Source organism: Bos taurus, chromosome 5 (assembly GCF_002263795.3).
Source record: "Bos taurus isolate L1 Dominette 01449 registration number 42190680 breed Hereford chromosome 5, ARS-UCD2.0, whole genome shotgun sequence".
Taxonomy (NCBI): domain Eukaryota; kingdom Metazoa; phylum Chordata; class Mammalia; order Artiodactyla; family Bovidae; genus Bos; species Bos taurus.
This window is the reverse complement of record NC_037332.1, coordinates 5,164,471-5,188,116: the sequence shown is the minus strand read 5'-3', so window position 1 is coordinate 5,188,116 and position 23,646 is coordinate 5,164,471. Positions and strand designations below refer to the sequence as shown.

Genomic DNA, 23,646 nt, shown 5'->3' with positions numbered 1-23,646 from the left:
CAGTATGGGTGGTAATAACTCCTAGTTCTACATACTTCCATTTCCCAAAGAGTAAATCTATTTACTACAATGTTCCAGCAAACCCTCCCTGCTGTCTTACTGGCCCAAACATGTATCTGGGGCTAGGTGGTAGGAACAGTCTGATTTTCTTGGGTCCTAAAAATATGCTCTATCCTTAGAGTCAAAATTGGAGTCAACATTCCCAAAGCTCGTGGGCTGCTCTCTATGACAAAAATATGAGTAAGGGTATTGGATATTGGAGAGGCAAGTGTTTCATCAGTCAAGTGCAACCATCTACCTCCCTTGCCTGGTAAGCTCAAAACTCTCCATTTCCAAGCTTAATATCAGCTTTGTCTAGATATACAAGATTTGTCTTTATAGCTTTGTATATATTTGTACATATGTCTTTATATCTTTATATATTTGTTTGGATCTACTTAAAGTGATTGTTTTCTGTAGTCATGTACTGATGCTCACACTAGTATCTGCTTCTTGGTGACCCGCTTATCCTCGGCTTATCTTAATTTTCTAGACTTCTCTGCAATAGGATTCTGATTACCTACTATCTGGATCTCCAGAAGGTCTTGAGGACAGAGTTTAAAATGCAGGATTCAGTCTCTGATTTAAAGAGACAAGCTTTTTTACAATCCACACTTTTCTAGGAATGGTTAGAAGTTGAGAATGCATTCCAAGTGACAGAGGGCTGAGAGAGACATGCTGGGGCCAGCTCCTGCTCTCATCAAAGTCAACTATTAAATTTGCAGGAACTTTGTAAACACATTGTTAAACACGGTGATTAAAAATTAAAATTACAATTTAAATATATTTACAATTAAATAATGTTTAAAGTTAAGTGTTAGCCGCTCAGTCGTGCCCGACTCTGCGATCCTATGGACTGTAGCCCACCAGGCTCCTCTGTCCATGGAATTCTCCAGGTGAGAATACTGGAGGGGGCTGCCATTCCTTTCTCCAGGGGATCTTCTTGACCCAGGGATCAAACCCAGGTCTCCTGCACTGCAGGCAGGTTCTTTACTGTCTGAGCCACCAGAGAAGCCAATGAACACTCTAAACTCATGGTTTCCTAATTGTTTTACTATATTTTGCTGTCGTATAGGCTCTTGAAGCTATTTCTAACTATTGTGCATATAAACATTGTATATACTATACTATCCACATATGTACAATATTTATACTGAATCATACTGTACAATAGAATAGTGTACTATTTGCAACTCTCCCCAACTGTGCATTCAGTGAAGTAATGTTGAAAACTTAAAATTGGCCAGTGTGAGAGTATTTATACAGTAGAAATTGGCAGACACTATAAATCAGGGATTTTTTTAGTTACTAAGCATTTACCAGCACAATGGATCATTTTCCAAATGTAAAACAAGAATGATATCTTTATCTATGTTGCTAGCTTGATAAGAGGTTATAAGTCACACAAAGGATTGAGCTCAGGGTAAACCAGTTTAAGGCTCTTGGCTATGACTATTGCTTTCCCTGCCTTGTTAATAACATATATTTAATATCATATGATCTTTAAGGGCTGACTCAGAGTAATCATTAGGAGTATGAAATAGCAGTACATGGTGAGATTGGTAAAGTTATAGGAAGAGATAAAGCTCTGTGCAGTATGGGATAGAACGATGCTCCTACCTGACTCCTGTGTGATAAGTGAGCCCACCATCCAGGCCACACTCTGCTCCCGGCCCCGCAGTAACTTCCTCAGGGGTTTCTTCATCAGCCTCCACCTCTCTTCTTTGCCTCCTTTTCTTCCCACTTTCTGCACTTGCTAGAAATGGCCAATGCCTTGGCCTTCAAAGGTCACTGCCGTATCATGTTGGCTGGAACATTTGTCTCTTACCTTACCTTTCTGCAAGTCAACTACTGCCTCTCTGTTACCGCCGATGTTGTTGCTTTATCCCGCGCCGCTGCGGTTGATCTCTGTCCCTTCTGACTCTGTGCCTGCTGCTCATCTCTGAAACTTCCTTTTCTCTGCTTCATTTTTTCTTGTCTTTTCTGTCCCCTGTTGGCACCTCTTGGTTTGGGCACAAAATGAAAACAATTTCATTAATTGGCATTCTGATTCTGCTTGGTAATTCATTCATTTGGAAACTTCTTATTAACCCCCTACTGAATGCAGAGTGCATGTATTTGTTACATATCCACTTGGAAAAAGTACTTTGTGCAAAGTCCTAGGAAACAGTTACAATATAGAGATGTAGAAGATTTAGAAGAAACAGAAAAGAGGTCAAATCCCACAAGGTGGTGGGGAGGAGAAGGCAGAGAAGGTCGAGAATACGTCCCCTTTACGTGTGGTTTCAGAAATTTTCTGGTTGCTTGGCAGTGCTGATGGACAGGTAGCTGGAATTTTAGCTCATATAATGCCCTATGTGTTCCTAATTATTTCTTGAATGTCTTATCTCTGTAACTGCATTGTATTGTAATTTCATTATGGGCTGCTGCTGCTGCTGCTAAGTCACTTCAGTTGTGTCCGACTCTGCGACCCCGTAGACGGCAGCCTATCAGGCTCCCCCGTTCCTGGGATTCTCCAGGCAAGAACACTGGAGTGGGTTGCCATTGCCTTCTCCAATGCATGAAAGTGAAAAGTGAAAGTGAAGTCGCTCAGTCGTGTCCGACTCTTAGCAACCCCATGGACTGCAGCCCACCAGGCTCCTCCATCCATGGGGTTTACTGGAGTGGGGTGCCATTGCCTTCTGCATTCATTATGGGCAAAGGTATTTTTATCCACCCAATCCTGTCTCACTCCTAATGAGCACAAATGTACTCAAAGGTTGTGTATGGATAAAAATGTGTGCAACAAATTTGTTGCAGAAAAGCATGAATAATTAATCTACATATTCTGATTTGATTTGAAGCTTTTATAGCCTCTGTTGAGGAAAAACCTATATGTTTAAAAAGTCATTGAAGTTCAGAAGCAAAAAATATCTGAAGAGTTATTTGATCTAACGATTCCCAAGTGTGACCATATATCAGAATCAAGTAAGGGTGGATTAGGGCAGGGTAACTTTAGAAAGTGGTTTTCTGACCTTCACTACAGACCAACTGAATGAGAATCTGTTTGTTTTGTGACAGTTTCTGTTGAGCTGCCAGGTTTGGGACCCACAGATGAATTTTGACATCTAGAGTCTGAAAACCCCTATTTCTTCTCCTTGAGAGTATAGTAGTAACACCTTTGCAAACATGAAGATTGTCACTGGATGTCCCCAAGCATGCAGGAGTCATCTTTTCTCTCCATGGCCAAGTGAAATGACTTGCAGTCTCTCCCACATCTCTGAGAGTGCCCAAGGGGACACTTGTGCTAGCCTGAGTCTTTCCACGCTGGGGCCTTTTTCTCCAAGCTCTCCAGACTTCAGCTGTCCTTGGGGCTTACAGTGGTGTCCTCGTTTCTCCCTCCTTTGCTCAACAATGCTAACAAGAAACTGTTGGGATCGATGTTTATTAAAGTATGCATTGAGAATCATTCTCTGGCAGGCAATGCACTGAGAAGAGAATGTAATCTCCCCACAGTCAGAAATGATAAAACAAACAAGCAAATATGATCCCTACCTTCATGAAATATACAGTCAGTTGGATGAGACATATCCAGGTGGTGCCAGTGGTAAAGAACCTGCCTGCCAATGCAGGAGATGCAGGTTTGATCCCCGTGTTGGGAAGATCCCCAGAGTAGGAACCCACTCCAATGTGCTTGCCTGAAAATTTTCATGAGCAGAGGAGCCTGGCGGGCTATAGTCCATGCAGTCACAAAGAGTCAGATGAGACTGAACACAGTCATAACAATATTGGGTTAGCTAAAAAGTTCAGTTGAGTTTTTCCATAAAATCATATGAAAACCCCAAATGAACTTTTTGGCCGCCCAATATCTGTAAAATCTCTATCTAAAGCAGATAGAGATGGAGTATCCTGAAATACCATGAAGAAGAAGTATAGACAGCAGTAAGAATAACTAGGAAGACTTGATTTATTTGGATACTTAAAAGATGGCCTTCCTAAAGGAGTGATAATTACACTGAATATCATTTAAGATTATAGCATGTGTCAAGGGATGTGACAGGGATGATGGATACTAAAAAGAGACTTGTAGATCGTACCTCAGAGAGAAAGTAGGAATGTGGCATATGATGACACTGTTGAGAAAGACACTGCAAAGGAGACAGGATCCAGGAGAGCCTCCAGAAACCCTGAGATAGGGCTGCTACATAGAAGCCGAAGGGAGACAGAATTCGAAAAAGAAGAGCTGATCATATATATCAAGTGCCTATGAGTCAATCAAATGAGGTCTTACAAATACCTAATGGGTATAGGGTCATGTGGTCATGGACAACCTACACATTTAGTTTTGATGATGTGGAAGGATGAAAGTCAGACTGAAGTAGGTTATAGGGTGAATGGGGAGGAGAACTTTTAAAGAGAAAGAAAATACTCTTTAGATGCTTAACTGTGAAGGAGAGGAGAAAGAAAAAGGAATAGTTGAAAGGGATTTTTTTTTTATTGTGACAAAATATAGATAACATAAAATTTACCCTTTTAACCATGTTTAAGTTCTGTAACATTAAGTATATTCACATTCTGCCACTATAAGCCCCATCTACCTCTAAGAACTTTGTTATCTTCTCAGACTGAAACTCCATACCCATTAAACAATAACTCCCCATTCTCCCCTTCACCCAGGCCCTTGGCAACCACCATCCTGTTTTCTGTCTTTATGAATTTGCCTGCTTGAAGAACCTCAATATTTGTCCTTTGGTGTCTGACCTATTGCACTTGGCGTAATGTCTTCAAGTTTCATCCATGCTGGAACAGGTGTCAGAATTTCCTTCCTTCTTAAGGCTAACCACTGTCTCACTGCATGCATACACCACATTTTGTTTATTCATTTATCCATTAGTAGACACATGGGTGGCTTCCACATTTTGTGTGCTTAGTCGCTCAGTCATGTCCAATCTTTGTGACCTCATGGACTGTAGCCAACTAGGCTCCTCTGTCCATGGAATTGTCCAGGCCAGAATACTGGAGTGCATTGCCATGCCCTCCCTCAGGGGATCTTCCCAACCCAGGAATAGAACCCAGGTCTCCCATATTGCTGACGGATTCTTTACCATCTGAGCCACCAGGGAAGCCCTTCCACCTTTTAGCTCTTGGGAATAATGCTGCGATGAACATGGACGTGTATACAAATATCTGTTTGAGTCCTGGTTCAGCTCTCTTGCATATGTATTCAGAAGAGGGATTGCAGCACAATGGTAATTCTATGTTTAGTTTGTCAAGGACCCACCGTGCCTTTCCCACCGCAGCTGCACTGTTTTACATTCCCATCAGCAGTGCGCAAGCGTTCCAATGTTTCTACATCCTAATACTTGCTACTTTTGGTGTGAGATGATATCTCATTGTGGGTTTTGTTTTTTTTTTAAGAAAGATCGTTTTTTAACATTTATTTATTCACTTGTTTTTGGCTGTGCTGCGTCTTCACTGCTGCGCCTGGGAGCCCCGGTGTGGATGTGGGGGTGCTATTCGCTGCGGTGCGGGGGCTTCTCATCTCAGTGGTTTCTTTTGTTGCAGAGCATGGGCTCCAGGGCATGTGGGCTCAGTCGCCTCCATGCAGGCTCTCCAGCGCTGGCTCAGTAGTTGTGGCATACTGCCTTACTTGCTCCGTGACATGTGGGCATCTTCCTGGACGGGGATAGAACCCATGCCTTCTGCATTGCCAGGATTCTTAACCACTGACCCACCAGGGAAGTCCCCTCATTTGGTTTTCATTTTCATTTTCCTGATGATTAGTATCCTTGAGCAACTCTCATGTACTTACTGACCATTTGCATATCTTGTTTGGCAAAATACCTATTCAAATTCTTTGCCCATTTTTAAAACCAGGCTGTTTCTCTACTGTTGAGTTTCAGGGGTTCTTTATACATTTTGGTTATGAATTTCTTATCATGTATATGATTTGCAAATATCTTCTCCCATTCCGTAAGTTCCTTTCTCCATCTGCTGCTTGCTTCCTTTGATATGAAAAAGGTTTTGAGTTTGATGTAGTCCCACTTATTTATTTTTGCTTTTGTTGCCTTTGCTTTCGGTGTTATAGCCAAGAAATCATTACCAATCCAATGCCATTAAAGTTTCCTTCTGTGTTTTATTCTAAGAGTTTTATAGTTTTGGCTCTTACATTTAGGGCTTTGATCATTTTGAATTAGGTTTTGCATGTCTAGTCCCAAAAGGCAGAAATCTCTTCAGTTCAGTTTACTGTAATACAATTTATCTTTCTCATTATATCCACTTTATAGAGTTGCTAGAGTGATAAGACAAATATCTAAAATGATATCTATCACATATCACTTCTGATTTTTAATGACATAATAAAATTATTTTGCCACATTAGCCTTTCATAAATTACCCTAAAACAAGAAAAAAATGGTAACAAGAAACAGAACTGCATTTTTAAGTAAAACTAAGACACAGCTATCCTGAACCACACTATATAAAAGCATAAAGCAGACAGAAAAGCAGTGATGCAGTGTTTGATTCACTCATCATCTGCGTTCAGGTTCGTCATGACCTGACTGTTCTTTTCTAAGCTATGGATCTGTATTTTATTTACATCAGCAAAACTGAAGGGCCCATTCAATTGGTTTTTTCCAAAACAAGAGTGGGTCTGTCTAGATGTAAAGTCAAACTGTCATCTCATAAGGGCTAGAAAATCTCTTGCTCATCTAGGATTAGTCTCAAAATGCAAGGGTCTCTTTGCCCCTAAATACACTGGATAATACCCACTGTGGAAAGAATAATCTACGGGTTAAACCTCACTCTTTGGTTTGTCTCTTCCTGTGGGAATGGAGAGATTCCTGTCGCCAAATTCAGCATCCAGAGACCTTCAAACAGTACTTGGTTACCTTTTCAGTTTAAGTAAAACGGAATTCAAAGGAAGCATGGCTTTGAAAGCCCCCAAATTCTGCCTTACTTTTTCCTTACTGGTGCCACCAGTCCTTGCATTGAGTCCAGGTATATAGTTTCTCGGGGTTTCCCACTGCCCACAGCTCAGTGGCGGAAGGGCCAGTCCCCAGCTTTTTGACACCAGGGGCCAGTTTCACGCAAGACAATTTTTCCATGGATCAGGATGCGGTGGGAGGATGGCTTCAGGATGATTCAAGTGTGTTACATTTATTGTTCACTTTATTTCTATTGTGATTACGTCAGCTCCACCTCAGATCATTAGACGTCAGATCCCAGAGGTTAGGGACCCCTGCTCCATAGGCCATTTGAGATTGTCTTTACTAAAGGAGTTTAATTGGTCTTCCCCTGGGTGGTACAAGTCAGAGCAAGACCTACTTACTCCCACACATTGATACAGAAAGGTAAATGACAAGTGGTTTCAGCCCTCACCCTCCCACCCAGTACTTTCCATAAGAAAGATAAACAGTTGGCCAGACACTCAGAACAGGGAAAGCCAGAGTTGGCTCTTCTTTTCTCTGTTCCTGTATTAAGTGTAATAAAAGAAGTTGATGTTGAGGAATCGTTTTCCCTCACAGAATTCCCTCCTGTGCAATAAGAATGTAGGTGAAATCCTTTCTGATCTGTACCAAGCCTCTCTGACTACCTCAGAGGGAGTTCCACATAGAACATTGCAGAACATTTGATAACTAGCTGTGTTGTGGTTTGCAGATACGTGGCGCATATCCAGAAGAAAGAAAATTTAGCCTTTGCACCCTGGGGTGGACTGGCCTAATTATTCTATACAGACCTTCAGTCATGAGAAAACAATTTAGTCCTCTCTCAGCCCTGCTTAACCCTGCTGGTGGCTCAGCAGTAGAGAATCCACCTGCCAAGCAGGAGGCCCAGGCTCAATCCTGGGATAGGAAGATTCCTTGGAGAAGGAAATGCAACCCACTCCAGTATTCTTCCTGGGAAATCCCATGGACAGAGGAGCCTGGTGGGTTACAGTCCACGGGGTTGCAAAAGAGTTGGACATGACTTAGCAACTAAAGAACAACAACATCCATCCTCTGGTTTTATTTGGGACTTCTCAGGTGGCACCAGTGGAAAAGAACACGCCTGCCAGTGCAGGACTTGTCAGAGATGCGGGTTCGATCTCTGGGTTGGGAAAATCCCCTGGAGGGAGGACATGACAACCCACTCCAGTATTCTTGCCTGGAGAATCCCACGGACAGAGGAGCCTGGTGGGCTATAGTCCATGGGGTCGCAAAGAGTCGGACACGACTGAAGCAACTTAGCGCGCAGCACAGCCCAGCTCATGGTTAATGGAACAACTGAGTGAAAAGGAGATTGCCACAGAGAGTCCAAACACACTGCATTATGGTGTAAACTTCAGTTACCACTTGGGCTGATTAAGGGATAAGGCTGATTAAGAAACATTTGTAAAGAAATGTAACCTGACTTTCAAACATGAATAATCACTATCAGTAGTTGTTGGAAGTAGGCAGAGGTAGTCCCAGGGTATTGGGGGAAGCAGGAAAGACTGGATGTCAATCTGTGTCTTGTTTGCAAAAGCCGTTGCTGAAGTGCTTGCACTGCTTTGCATCTTTACAAGATATGCTCCTCTCTCCAAAAGCATCATGGGCTCTCTTCCTGGTACCTGGAAACAACCAACTTCTTCATTATACTCATTCATTCATTCATCCATCTGACAAATATTTTTTGAGAACTGTCTATGCATCGGGCACTCTTCTTGGCCATGAGGACTCAGTGCTGAATAAAAAATGAAAAAATCCTGTCCCTTATGGAGCTTTGGAGGAACAGAGAATAAACAACTAAATAATTAAAATGTTGCTGGGCTAAGAAGATTCCCTGGAGAAGGGCCCACTCCAGTGTTCTGGCCTGGAAAGTTCCATGGACTGTATAGTCCATGGAGTCACAAAGAGTCAGACATGACTGAGCAACTCTCACATAGTCTGTTCGATGTGTCGAGTGACTGAGCGGGAGATGAGAAAGGAATTGAGTGAGAAGGGTAAGGAGAAGGTATGTGCATACTCAGCTCTGACTCTTTGCAACCCCATGGACTCTAGCCAGTCAGGCTTCTCCGTCCATGGGAACCTCCAGACAAGAATACCAGAGTGGGTTGCCATTTCCTCTTCCAGGAGTCTTCCTGACCCAGGGATCGAAACTGCGTCTCCTGCGTGTCCTGCATTAGCAGGCGAATTCTTTATCACTAAGCCATCTGGGAAGCCCAAAACAGAGGGCAAGATTGGAATTTTCAGGAAGGTGGCTGGAATAGGCCTCTGTGAGAAGGTGTCAGGAAAGTGGCTGGAATAGGCCTCTTTGCGAAGGTGATGTCTGAAGAAAGACCTGAAGATGGCCTGGAAGCAAGCCATGTATACTTCCGGATGATGATTTCAGGCAGAAGGAAGAGGCAGTGCAATGGTGCTGAGACAAATGCAGCTAGAAAACTGGAGTGGATGGAGTAAGGGAGGGAGTAGGAGGAATGAGGGAGGAAATCGGTGTGTGTGTGGTGGTGGGGGGTGGGGAATGGGTATAGGCCTTCAGATAGGGTTGCATAGATGATTAGAAAGACTCTATTGGTATCTTGGATCATCAGGAAGAAGTGGAACTTTTGAACCTTTGTAAACTGAAAGTTACATTTGGTCAAAATCTCTGGCGATAGGGATGTTAAGCATGCCTAATGACCTTATGGCCAGAGATGGATAGGTAACTCCTTAAATAATAACCATCTAAACAGCAGGTGGTAAGAATTGCCCTGAATGTCTAAATTTCTAGATCTCACAGTCAGATAAAATTACTAGTCAAAAGTTACCTAAGTTAACTGAAAATGCAATGTTTTTCTGAGATTTAAGTATCATTTAACTCAGAATATTTCAGATTAGTTTAAAAATTTTTTAAAGAATCAGAACCGTAGTGTTCTGTTATGTAGGATTTTGCACCTAATTTAAATTTTATATGTTTGAGGAAATCTGGAATCTTAGATTGACAGACTTACAATTTCAGTTTCAAATGTGTAACTGAATAATTGATTCTGGTGAATATTAATAAGGTTATATACATTATATTTAAAAAAACCTCAAATTTCATCATAGACATAAAGTTAGTCTGATATATATGAATTAATTATTTTGAAGGGTTTGCCAATCAGACATTTTTAAATTAAAAGAAAAATTGTTATTGTTCAGTTGCTAGGTCGTGTCTGATTTTTTATGATACCATGAGCTGCAGCATGCCAGGCCTCCCTGTCCTTCACTATCTCCTGGAATTTGCTCAGACTCACGTCCGTTGAGTCAATGATGATATCTAACCCTCTGTTCCTCTGCCATCCCTTCTCCTCTTGCCCTCAGTCTTTCCCAGCATCAGGGTCTTTTCCAATGAGTCAGTTGTTCACATTGGGTGGCCAAAGTATTGGAGCTTCAGCTTCAGTGTCAGTCCTTCCAGTGAATATTCAGGGTTGATTTTTTTCTTTAGAATTGACTAGTTTGATCTCTTTGCAGTCCAAGGGACTCTCAAGAGTCTTCTCCAACACCACAATTTGAAAGCATCGATTCTTTGGCACTCAGCCTCCTTCATGGTCCATCACTCACATACGTTCACTGGAAAAAACCATAGCTTTGACTATATGGGCCTTTGTTGGCAAATAATACCTCTGCTTTTTAATACACTGTCTAGGTTTGTGATAGCTTTTCTTCCAAAGAGCAAGTGTCGTTTAATTTCATGGCTGCAGTCATCATCTGCAGTGAGTTTGGAGTTGAAGAAACTAAAGTCTGTCACTGTTTCCACTTTTCCTCCATTTATTTGCCATGAAGTGATTGGACCAGAAAACATGATCTTAGATATTTTGAATGTTGAGATTTAAGTCAGCTTTTTCACTCTCCTCTTTTGTTTTCATCAAGAGGCTTTTTAGTTCCTCTTCACTTTCTGCAAATAGAGTGGTATCATCTGCATATGTGAGGCTGTTGATATTTCTCCTGGCAATCTTGATTCCAGCTTGTGATTCATCCAGCCTGGCATTTCACATGATGTACTCTGTATATAAGGTAAATAAAGACGGTGACAATGTACAGCCTTGACATACTCCTTTCCCAATTTTGAACCAGTCTACTGTTCTATGTCCAATTCTAACTGTTGCTTCTTGATCTGCATACAGATTTCTCAGGAAACAGGTAGGTGGTCAGGTATTCCCATCTCTTTAAGAATATTCTACAGTTTTTAGTGATCCACACAGTCAAAGGCTTTGGTATAGTCAATAAAGCAGAAGTAGCTGTTTTCTGGAACTCTCTTGCTTTTTCAATGATTCAACAGATGTTGGAAATTTGATCTCTTTTTCCTCTGCCCTTTTTAAATCCAGCTTGAACATCAGGAAATTCACAGTTCATGTACTATTAAAGCCTGGCTTGGAGAATTTTGAGCATTACTTTGCTAGCATGTGAGATGACTGCAATTGCGCAGTAGTTTGAACATTCTTTGGAGAAGGGAATGGCAATCCATTCCAGTATTCTTGCCTGGGCAATTCCATGGACAGAGGAGCCTGGCAGGCTAGAGTCCATGGGGTTGCAAAGAGTCTGACATGATTGAGAGACTAACACTTTGAACATTCTTTGGCATTGCCTTTTTTGGGATTGGAAAGAAAACTGACCTTTTCCAGTCCTGTGGCCACTGGTGAGTTTTCCAAATTTGCTGGCATATTGAGTGCAATGCTTTCACAGCATCATCTTTTAGGATTTTAAATAGCTTAGTTGGAATTCCATCACCTGCACTAGCTTTCTTCTTAGTGACAGTTCCTAAAGGTCACTTGACTTTGCACTCCAGGATATCTGGCTCTAGGTGAGTGATCACACCATCATGGTTGTTTGGGTCATGAGGATCTTTTTTGTATAGTTCTGTGTATTCTTGCCACCTCTTCTTAATAGCTTCTGCTTCTGTTAGTTCCTTATCATTTCTGTCCTTCATTGTACCCATCTTTGCATGAAGTGTTCCCTTGGTATCTCCAATTTTCTTCAAGAGATCTCTAGTCTTCCCCATTCTATTACTTAGAATATATTAAGTATATAAATAATGTTTACAACATTTGAAAGTGTTTAGGTTACCAAGGTTATAAGTGGGAACCAATCAGCATCATTCCAGTCTCCCTGACAAGTGGTTGTAAATATTTGCTTGGTTTATAAATAGAGCAACAAACTGAACATAAAAACTTAGGGAAGAATTAGTTTTCAGCATCTGTAACTTTAATAAAAGGATATTAAAGAAATGTCCTACATAATCTTCTCTGTGCTGAGAAGCATCCTTAACTGTACCAGAATGTTCCTATTTATCAGCAGTTGTTTACCACATGGTTTAGAACTCCATTATTGCCTCTTTCTACTGCTCATTTTCCCACCCCTATCTTCCTTTGCACCAAGTATTTCAATGAAATTACTACTTAGAAGGGAAAAAGACTGCTTGTGGGATTATGACGAAATTCTGGGCTGTGCCTTGGAGGGGATGTATAGCAGGAGGCAGACTTTTTCCCCGTCCTTTGATGGCTTTCATTTGCTAGTAATTGTTCTGGAACACTGGAATGTAGCCCAGGCAGAATTAATTTACAAGATTATATGTTGCACACATCTCTTCTGGAACCATGACTTTTCCATTATGCACCTTATATCCTAAAATTTATCATTTCATAGCAAGAAATGCAGCTTGTGTGACAAAGAACAGTGTGCTCCAGCTTGTATCAGGCTAATGAGATATCCACTAAAGGGTAATGTTTATTCGCCTGGATTAATTGAATAACTATGTAGTTCTATGGTAGGGAGGGAAGGGGTTCTTAAATAGTCTTGAGAATTCCATTACAGTCTACACCTTGAATTTCTGTTTTTGGTGCATTTTAAAGTAAAGCTACTATGTGTGATAAATCACTTATTCTGAATTACTCAGCCATAAAAGGAATGAATTTGAGTCAGTTCTAGTGAGGTGGGTGAAACTAGAGACTGTTATACAGAGTTAAGTAAGTCATAAAGAGAAAAATATATACTGTATGTTAACACGCATATCTGGAGTCTTGAAAAACAGAACTGATGAACCTATTTGCAAGACAGGAATAGACTCAGACATAGAGAACAGACTTACGGACACGGCGAGGGCAGGAGAGGGCAGGATGAATGGAGAGTAGCACTGCAATATATACAGCACTGACTGGAAAATACATCGCTCCTGGGAAGGTGCTGTATGACACAGGGAGCTCAACCTGCCGCTCTATGACAGCCTAGAGGGGTGGGAGAGAGTGGGAGGGAAATTCCAGAGGGAGGGAACATGTGTTTAACTATGGCTGATTCATGTTGATGTATGGTAGAAACCAGCACAACATTGTAAAGCAGTTATCTTCCAACTTAAAATAAATAAATTAAAAAAATCCCTTATTCTATGTCCTTCCATAGCCATGATGAGGTGAAATTTCAGAGCTTTTAGGACCTGACTTTCAGAATGGGAACAAGGCTTCTAGAGGTTTTTTGTTTGTTTATACATGTTTCAGTTCAGTTCAGTCGCTCAGTCGTGTCTGACTCTCTGTGACCCCATGAATCGCAGCACGCCAGGCCTCCCTGTCCATCACCAACTCCCGGCGTTCACTCAGGCTCATGTCCATCAAGTCGGTGATGCCATCCAGCCATCTCATCCTCTGTCGTCCCCTTTTCCTCCTGCCCCCAATCCCTCCCAGCATCAGAGTCTTTTCCAATGAGTCAACTCTTTGCATGAGGTGGCCAAAGTACTGGAGTTTCAGCTTTAGCATCATTCCTTCCAAAGAAATCCCAGGGCTGATCTTCAGAATGGACTGGTTGCATCTCCTTGCAGTCCAAGGGACTCTCAAGAGTCTTCTCCAACACCACAGTTCAAAAGCATCAATTCTTCGGTGCTCAGCTTTCTTCACAGTCCAACTCTCGCATCCATATATGACTACTGGAAAAACCATAGCCTTGACTAGATGGAGCTTTGTTGGCAAAGTAATGTCTCTGCTTTTGAATATGCTATCTAGGTTGGTCATAACCTTTCTTCCAAGGAGTAAGCATCTTTTAATTTCATGGCTGCAATCACCATCAGCAGTGATTTTGGAAACTGCAAAATCAGACTTTTGGAAAGTCTGACACTGTTTCCACTGTTTCCCTCTATTTCCCATGAAGTGATGGGACCAGATGCCATGATCTTAGTTTTCTGAATGTTGAGCTTTAAGCCACTTTTTCACTCTCCTCTTTCACTTTCATCAAGAGGCTCTTTAGTTCTTCACTTTTTGCCATAAGGGTGGTGTCATCTGCATATCTGAGGTTATTGATATTTCTTCCGGCAATCTTGATTCCAGCTTGTGCTTCTTCCAGCCCAGCGTTTCTCATGATGTACTCTGCATAGAAGTTAAATAAGCAGGGTGACAATATACAGCCTTGACGTACTCCTTTTCCTATTTGGAACCAGTCTGTTGTTCCATGTCCAGCTCTGTTGCTTCCTGACCTGCGTATAGGTTTCTCAAGAGGCAGGTCAAGTGGTCTGGTATTCCAATCTGTTTCAGAATTTTCCAGTTTGTGGTGATCCACACAGTCAAAGGCTTTGGCATAGTCAATAAAGGAGAAATAGATGTTTTTTCTGGAACTCTCTTGCTTTTTCGATGATCCAGTGGAGGTTGGCAATTTGATCTCTGGTTCCTCTGCCTTTTCTAATTTCCAAATATATTAACCAAGAGAATGGTGACAGTCTAAAAAGGTGAGCTTAAATACTGCTTGAAGATTTATAAATTGAAGTTATAGTCATCTTCTCATATTTTGCTGTAGCTCCTTCTGAGTTTTGATGTGATAGATTTAATGGCTTTTTGTCTTTTTGTTTTTCTTAACAAAACACAGTTTTGGGGTTTTTTTTTTTTTTACTAATATTTGTGGAGGAAGTGGCAGCAAATGGAAAAGGATACCTTAATGCATGCCAGTGAAATAGAACTCAAGGGAACTATGTGTACAGTAATTATTGAATACTGTCAAGAACTTAGGAAAGGTTTTTGTTTTTTTTTTAAGAAAAAATAATGAAACAATTTTTTTTTTAACATTGGGCTTTCATGGGGTTGATCTAGGTTTTTTTCAGGAAAGATTTACTTGGGGAAGGGCTATTTCTTCATCACAAAGTCCTCCTAACTGTGTCCCTGACCCCACCTCCTTTCCCAGGTCAGCAGTTGTTCTCTCTTTTATATTTCCATGGAAACTTATGTCATTCAGGATTGAAATATTCATGTATATTTCCTACTTCTCCATTGTATCAGAGGATCCCTGAAGTCAAGATCTATTTAAACATATAACAGGATGAAAATTATCAACAAGGAGAGAAAATAATCAAGGTGCCAAATGGCAGGGGTGGGGAACTAAGAATGAGAGAGGGTTCTACTTGGGCAAAGTGTGAGATGTTCTCAGAAGGTCCCAAGTGCCTGAATATTGCAAAGGGCCAAGAGTAATGCAGATTCTCCCAAATCACGTATTCCAACAGTCAAGAACATTTGTGAGTAATGCAAGCAAAGATCAAAATTTTTATTGATTTAAATGCAACACAATCCCAAGACTAGACCACCAGGGAGTTGTATTTTTGTATGCCCTCTGGAGAAATTCTTGTTCCTGTGTGGGCATTCTCAATGCCCAGTGTAATGCTTGGTTTGTAGAGGGTCCTCAGTTCATACTATTGATTGAATGTGGAACTGAATAGCTTTTCTCTGCTTTGCATTCTCTGCTTTGCATGGGCTTATTTTCATTCCTTGGAATGGATGTTTTCAGATGTTCCCTTCCTTTGTATTTTGTATATTCTGGCTTAATAATGAATATTAGGTGATAATCAACTGTTACTAACCAACTGAGAAATTTGTACAAATAATACCGAAATTGCTTAACAAGCAAATTTTTCAAGTGACATTTTTAAGAGGCATTTAATGTTTGCATTTGTGTTAGTAATTCTGACTTAGAAGTAATGCAAAAGCTTTATTATTAGAAGAAAATGATTGATAACTAGGAGCCCATGTGGTGAATTTCAGGATGTTTCAAATGTACTCATCATCTAACATTTGACTCCATGGTTCTCCTTCCTATGCATTAGCAAATATTTTAGTGCTGGGAGGCAGGGGGAAAGTTAGTGATGCAGGCAGGTTGCTTACAGGTCCATGTAGTCCACAGAGAATCTTTAGGCTCTCCGACAACGCAGGGGAGTGTGCAGTTTCTGAAAGCATTTCTGGAGGCTTCCTTTAATTTGAGGCAGGCAGCAGGGTCATTTGTCCTCTTAAGTCAGATGTGATGGTGATAGCTGCTCTATCTTAGCCAAAATAGTTTAGGGAGAGAAGGGCGTAGTGATGAGGGTGGCGAAAGTAACAGAGGAAGTAATTACGGCAGGGGGTGAGGATTGCAGACAGGGCTAGATGGAGCTGGGGAGAGATAGAATGAACATGAGCATTCTGATCACATGAGCCCTCCGTTCTGCAATTATAAGATAGCATCAACATGAATGGTCACCTCTTTATTCACCCGCTACTGGTCTTCTGAAATGATCTCAAACGCTCCACTTTGGGGATTGAGATTAGGCTGTTGAGATTAGGGTAAAGCCAGATTGGTTGAAGAGGATTTGTGTCAAAGGCAAGTGATCTGGGAATTTTCTTTTGCTTTGTTAAATTTGTGTCTTTTCCTTCTTTAGGTGTAGTTAGCCGAATATTGGCTTCATGTTTCTGTTATAATATGAATTGTTTACCTACTATCCTTGCTTTGACTTTTCTAATTTACAATCTCCTTAATACTTAAAGCTAAGTCTTGCAAAAAGACTTCTGGTTTATTTTTTTCCTAGCTACTGCTAACATATTGCATGTGGTAGTCCAACTTGAACTTGCAAATCATAACATAATAAAATTCTGTTGTAGGAGATTTTTGGTCTCACTAACATTCATTTTGTGTTCATACCTAACTTTTCATAAACATTTATTTTGAGAAAAGTAATTTATGGCTTAAAAACTCAAAAAGTCCCTACTATAAATGACTAGAATTGCTTAAATAATAATGTGCTACATCTATTCACTTGAGTTGTTCAATAATAAGTTATCATTCACTGATATTTTAACAATTCAACTGAATTTAGTTCAGTCACTCAGTCATGTCTGACTCTTTGTGACCTCATGGACTGTAGCATGCCAGGCTTCCCTGTCCATCACCAACACCCTGAGCTTGCTCAAACTCACATCCATCGAGTTGGTCATGCCATCCAACCATCACATCCTCTGTCATCCCTTCCTCCCACCTTCAGTCTGGCCCAGCACGAGGCTCTTCTCCAATGAGTCAGTTCTTTGAGTCAGGTGGCCAAAGTATTGGAGCTTCAGCTTCAACATCAGTCCTTCCAATGAATATTCAGGACTGATTTCCTTTAGGATGGACTGGTTGGATCTCCTTGCTGTCGAAGGGACTCTCAAGAGTCTTCCCCAACACCACAGTTCAAAAGCATCAATTCTTCAGTGCTCAGTCTTGTTTATGTTCCAACTCTCACATCCATACATGACTACTGAAAAACCATAGCTTTGGCCAGATGGACCTTTATTGGCAAAGTGATGTCTCTGCTTTTTAATACACTGTCTAGGTTTGTCATAACTTTCCTTCCAAGGAGCAAGTATCTTTTAATTTCATGGCTGCAGTCACTATTTGCAGTGGTTTTGGAGCCTAAGAAAATACAATCTGTCTCTGTTTCTATTATTTCCCCATCTATTTGCCGTGAAGTGATGGAACCAGATACCATGATCTTTGTTATTTGAATGTTGAGTTTCAAGCCAGCTTTTTCACTCTCCTCTTTAACTTTCATCAAGGGGCTTTTTAGTTCTTCTTCACTTTCTGCCATTATGGTGGTGTCATCTGCATATCTGAGATTATTGATATTTCTCCTGGCAATCTTGATTCAGCTTGTGCTTCATCCTGCCCAGCATTTCAAATGATGTACTCTGCATATAAGTTAAATAAGCAGCGTGACAGTATACAGCCTTGATGTACTGCTTTCCTGATTTGGAACCAGTCTGTTGTTCCATGTCCAGTTCTAACTGTTGCAGCACTTAAACTGTTGTTCATCTGTTGTTGATCTGCATACAGATTTCTCAGGAGTCAGGTCAAGTGGCCTCATGTTCGCATCCCCTGAAGAATTTTCCACAGTTTGTTGTGATTCACACAGTCAAAGGCTTTGGCATAGTCAATAAAGCAGAAATAGATGTTTTTCTGGAACTCTCTTGCTTTTTCGATGATCCAACGGATGTTGGCAGTTTGATCTCTGGTTCCTCTGCCTTTTCTAAAACCAGCTTGAACATCAGGAAGTTCACGGTTCATGTAATGTTGAAGCCTGGCTTGGAGAATTTTGAGCATTACTTTGCTAGCGTGTGAGATGAGTGCAATTGTGCGGTAGTTTGAACATTATTTGGCATTGCCTTTCTTTGGGATTGGAATGAAAACTGACCTTTTCCAGTCCTGTGGCCACTGCTGAATTTTCCAAATTTGCTGGCAAGTTGAGTCCTTTCACAGCAGCATCTTTCAGGATTTGAAATAGCTCAATGGAATTCCAACACCTGCACTAGCTTTGTTTGTAGTGATGCTTTCTAAGGCCCACTTGACTTTGCACTCCAGATTGTCTGGTTCTAGGTGAGTGGTCACACTGTCATGGTTATTTGGGTCATGAAGATCTTTTTTGTACAGTTCTTCTGTGTATTCTTGCCACCTCTTCTTAATATCTTTTGCTTCTGTTATGTCCATACCATTTCTGTCCTTTATTGTGCCCACCTTTGCATGAAATGTTCCTTTGATATTTCCAATTATCTTGAAGAGATCTCTAGTCTTTCCCATTCTATTTTTTCCATCTATTTCTTTGCACTGATCACTGAGGAAGGCTTTCCTATCTCTCCCTGCTGTTCTTTGGAAGTCTGCATTCACATGGGTATATCTTTCCTTTTCTCCTTTGCCTTGCACTTCTTTTCTCAGCTGTTTATAAGACCTCTTCAGACAACCATTTTGCCTTTTTGCTTTTCTTGTTCTAGGGGATGGTCTTGATCACTGCCTCCTGTACAATGTCATGAACCTCCGTCCATAGTTCTTCAGGCACTCTTGTCTATTAGATTTAAACCCTTGAATCTGTTTGTCACTTCCACTGTATAATCATAAGGCATTTGATTTAGTTCATACCTGAATGGTCTAGTGGTTTTCTCTACTTTCTTCAATTTAAGTCTGAATTTGGGAATAAGGAGTTCATGATCTGAGCCACAGTCAGCTCCCAGTCTTGTTTTTGCTGACTGTATAGAGCTTCTCCATCTTTGGCTGCAAAGAATATAATCAATCTGATTTCGGTGTTGACCATCCAGTGATAACTACAGAAACAACACTGACAAATTTTGCTTTATGGCTTAGATTATATTCTCAGTTCTTGGAGACTGCTTTCTTTTCAAAATGTTCACAATAAATTATGTGTATAAGTTTTAAACAGCAGCTCCTAGAAGGACTTTTCTTCCTAGATCTTTCTGGTGATGATTTGAATACACTGAAAAAGATCCCTATAGATGGCTCAATAATTATGTTGGTTGGGATGTTGTCAATTGCAAATGGTAAAAGCAAGTGGACCTTAACTGGCCTAGGGGATTTATTGATTCCCTTTCCTAAACAGACCAGAAGTAAGGCTAGTTTTCACATAAATTCGGGGATTTAAATGACTTCAATGTTCCACCTAATCAGTTGGCCGCATTCTCCAAGGAGTTCATCTCTCATAATTGAACAGTGGTTTTTGAAGATTTCAGGTGTTCTGTTCTAGCTCTTTCGACAGCTCTACTAGAAAAGAGAATTTCCCAACAGTTAGGAACAAATGCCAATTCTGATTTTCATTGGCCCTCAGCATGCATCTCTCTGTGATATCAAGAATGACAACATTCAAAAAGGGAACAGATGAAATTAATTTTATTAATACAGTTGACCTTGAACAGCACAGGTTTGAAGTGCTTAGGTTTACTTATACAGGTATCCCCCCTCCCAGTTCAGAACAGTACTACACAATGTGCAGTTGGTTGAATCCGTGGCTGAGGAACCATAGATTTGGAGGGCTGACATGGAACAGGATCATCACTGGGTTTTGCTATCCATGGCAGGTCCTGGAACCGGTGCCCTAGGATATTCAGGGAAGGCTGTATGTAGATTTTCTACTGTGCAGCAGGGGTAGGTGCCCCTAACCCCTGAGTTGTTGAAGGGTCAACCCCCATTGCAGGCAGATTCTTTACTAGCTGAGCCACAAGGGAAGCCCATATATTTAACTAACACTTAAAAAATACACATTTTCAGCACATAATTGATGTAAAACTTATAAATGAGGGTTTTTTCTTTTTTTTTTCCTGTACCAAGTATTCAGAGTCCGAAGAGTCTCTTCACATATGTATACATACAGGCTCAGTCGTGTCCATCTCTTTGCAACCTCAAGGACTGTAGCCACCAGGTTCCTCAATCCTTGGAATTCTCCAGGCAAGAATACTGGAGTCGGTTGCTGTTTCCTCCTCCAGGGGATCTTCTCGGCACAGGGACTGAAACTGCATCTCTTGCTTCTCCTGCGTTGGCAGGTGGATTCATTTCCACTGTACCCTTAGAACCAATCTCAATTTGGCCCAGCCAATCTTTAGGTGCTCCATAGCCACGTGTTGCCAATGACAATGTATTGTCTGTAGTCTCAGACAGATCATCCTAAAGAGAAATTATGCAGATATTCATGCATCTCAGATGCAGAAATCTTTAGCATGTCTTGCTTAGGAACAATGGTCATGAATGTTTCTGTTCTCAAAAGAAGTCATTAAATGTCAGGTTGATGTTCAGATCTCAAAGTTGGAGGGGGGCAAGTGGGATGTGGGGGGAGAGCAGATATTCCATAAATCTCTAATATCTCTCAGGACTTCATTCACACCATTTTTTTTTCTATTTTATCTTCTTTGTTTTGAGCTTTAAACCATTTCATGTCAAAACCACTGATCTGTTTTCTTTTTTTAATGAGACAAACTGACCTGATTTCAACTAATTGTAAAAATGGACTTTATTTTTCTAAGACTTATGCTTTCATTTTCTACATGTCATTAAAGAAGCTACTAAGGGAGAAGAAAAAGAACACATCTCTTCTTATTCTAGGATAATTTATCTTTTTAACCCCAGGTAGGATGTATAGCTGGAGAAGGCAATGGCACCCCACTCCAGTACTGTTGCCTGGAAAATCCCATGGATGGAGGAGCCTGGTAGGCTGCAGTCCATGGGGTCGCTAAGAGTCGGACACGACTGAGCGGCTTCACTTTCACGCACTGGAGAAGGAAATGGCAACCCACTCCAGTGTTCTTGCCTGGAGAATCCCAGGGACAGGGGAGCTTGGTGGGCTGCCATCTCTGGGGTCGCACCGAGTCGAACACGACTGATGCGACTTAGCAGCAGCAGTAGCAGGATGTATAGCACAGCACAGGCTGTATAAAATCATATGATTTGATACATTTATACCATTGTTCCTAAGTCAGGGAGTTGATTAGCCTCCCTAATAATTTGTTCATTTTCTCTTTTTTTCTCATACCCTTCCTTCAAGGTAAATATTTGCATTGTGGGTTTTATAAAATCAAACTTAAGTGTAATTTTCACCATAATAATAAACTCTTAGACAGTAAACTGAGATAATACATCCAATACAAAAACTTAGTTAGGGCTTCCTTGGTGGCTCAGTGGTATAGAATCTGCCTGCCAATGCAGGAGACATGGGTTTGATCCCTGGTCTGGAAAGATCCTGCGTGCCATGGAGCAACTAACCCAGTGTGCTACAGCTACTGAGCCTGTGTTCCAGAGCCCGCATGCTGCAGCTGCTGAAGCCCGGGTGCCCGGAGCTCATGCTCTGCAGCAGGAGCAGCCACTGCAAAGAGACACTCATGCCCTGCAACTAGCCAGTGGCCCCCGCTCACTGCAACTGGAGAAAAGCCTGTACAGCAACAAAGACCCACATGGCCAAAAAAAAAAAAAAAACCCAAACCCCCTTATTGTTAAATAACTGTTTTCCTTTTAATTTCTAAATTTCAGTTTATACCAGAGAATAACTTTTTAACAACAGCTAAGCAGCAGTTAACAGTGGTTTTAAATGAAAATATAAATTGGCTTTATAACAATCATTTGTATTTTGGAACTGTGAAACAAGATTATTAATAATCTACCATCCTGATGTTGATGTTTGATACCTGTGGGAGATTCCTGTCATTTGTAGCTGCCTATATTAATTTCATACCTGCATAACAGATTGTCACAAAGCTAGTAGCTTAAAACAGCACCCTTTAGTAGCTCATAATTTTATGTGTTGGAAGTCCAGGCAGGTATTAACTGGATTCTCTGCTCAGAGTCTCACAAGGCTAAAATTAAAGTGTCAGCTGAGGTTCCCATCTCATCTGAGGCTTAGGGTCCTCATCCAAGTTACTTGGTCATTGGCAGGATCCATTTCCTTACATATATCAAACTGGTGGACCCTGTGTCTTTAAGACCAGAAGAAAAACTCCTCTTTTTTTTTTTTTTCTAATTGTATTTTATTTTTAAACTTTACATAATTGTATTAGTTTGACCACCTCTCAGAAAGGGCACATTTCCTTTTAAGGGTTCACCTAGTTAGCACAGACCCACCAAGGATTATCACTGTTTTGATGAACTCATAATCAACTATTTAGGATTCTTAATTACATCTGCAAATCCCTTTTACTGTATGAGTGATCATGGGTATAATGCCAGGATATGGTAACCATAATACCCGTCTTAGAATTCTTCTACCACACTTCCCAGAAGGCCTTGAACACCTTTTCTCTATTTGATAGTTCTCCACTTTGTGAGCTCCGTCTTCCTCAAGAAAGAAAGAAAAGAAAGTGAAGTTGCTCAGTTGTGTCCAGCTCTTTGTGACCCCATGGACTGTAGCCCACCAGGCTCCTCAGTCCATGGGATTTTCCAGGCATGAATACTGGAGCGGGTTGCCATTTCCTTCTCTAGGAGATCTTCCTGACCCAGGGATTGAACCTGGGTCCTCAGCATTGGAGGTAGACGCTTTACCATCTGAGCCACCAGGGAAGTCCATTGGCAAGTCGGTATAAACCTCCATCTTTCTAAGGCAGTTTACAAAAAACTTACATTCTCAGAGTCCCTTGTGGTTAAGCTGCAGGCATGTGACCTTGGTATTAGCAGTGAAATGCCCTTAAGTGAGACTTAAGTGGGAAAATGAACTATAGGAGGAAGCAGGATAGGGCTGTCTCATTCACTTTGCTGATGTGAGTTCTACGGTGTGGTTCCAGTAATTCACCCTAGAGGCTAGTCTTGAGCTTGTTTCTCCAACCCACCCAACGATTCTCTGAGCTATCTAATAAATTTAAGATTTATTAGATAGACTCAGTTAGCTCTCAATAAGTTCATTTTCTATTAATACCTACATTAGGTGCAGTAGATTGTATTGCTTACAACTAATAGCCCAAGTTGATACAACTCCTAATATTCTTTATGTATATCTTGTGACTCTGGAGGAAATAATGTCTTTCTAATACAGTAAGATTCCATTAAGGTATTTTTCCCTGCTGCAAAATAAGTCTTTGATTTACTAGAGAAGTATTTCATGTCTATTATTTCTTTACTATTACCTTATTTACATTTTCTG

General features: G+C 40.9%; 1 long non-coding RNA gene across 1 annotated transcript in view; it reads right to left on the bottom strand.

Annotated features, from left to right (window-relative positions):
* Positions 1–897: 897 nt before the first annotated feature.
* Positions 898–23,646, bottom strand: part of LOC107132452 (uncharacterized) — a 92,072-nt gene continuing 69,323 nt past the window's right edge. The window contains exon 3 of the long non-coding RNA XR_009494438.1: positions 898–2,041. This is a non-coding gene — a long non-coding RNA (uncharacterized lncRNA). The remainder of the gene's footprint in view (positions 2,042–23,646) is intronic.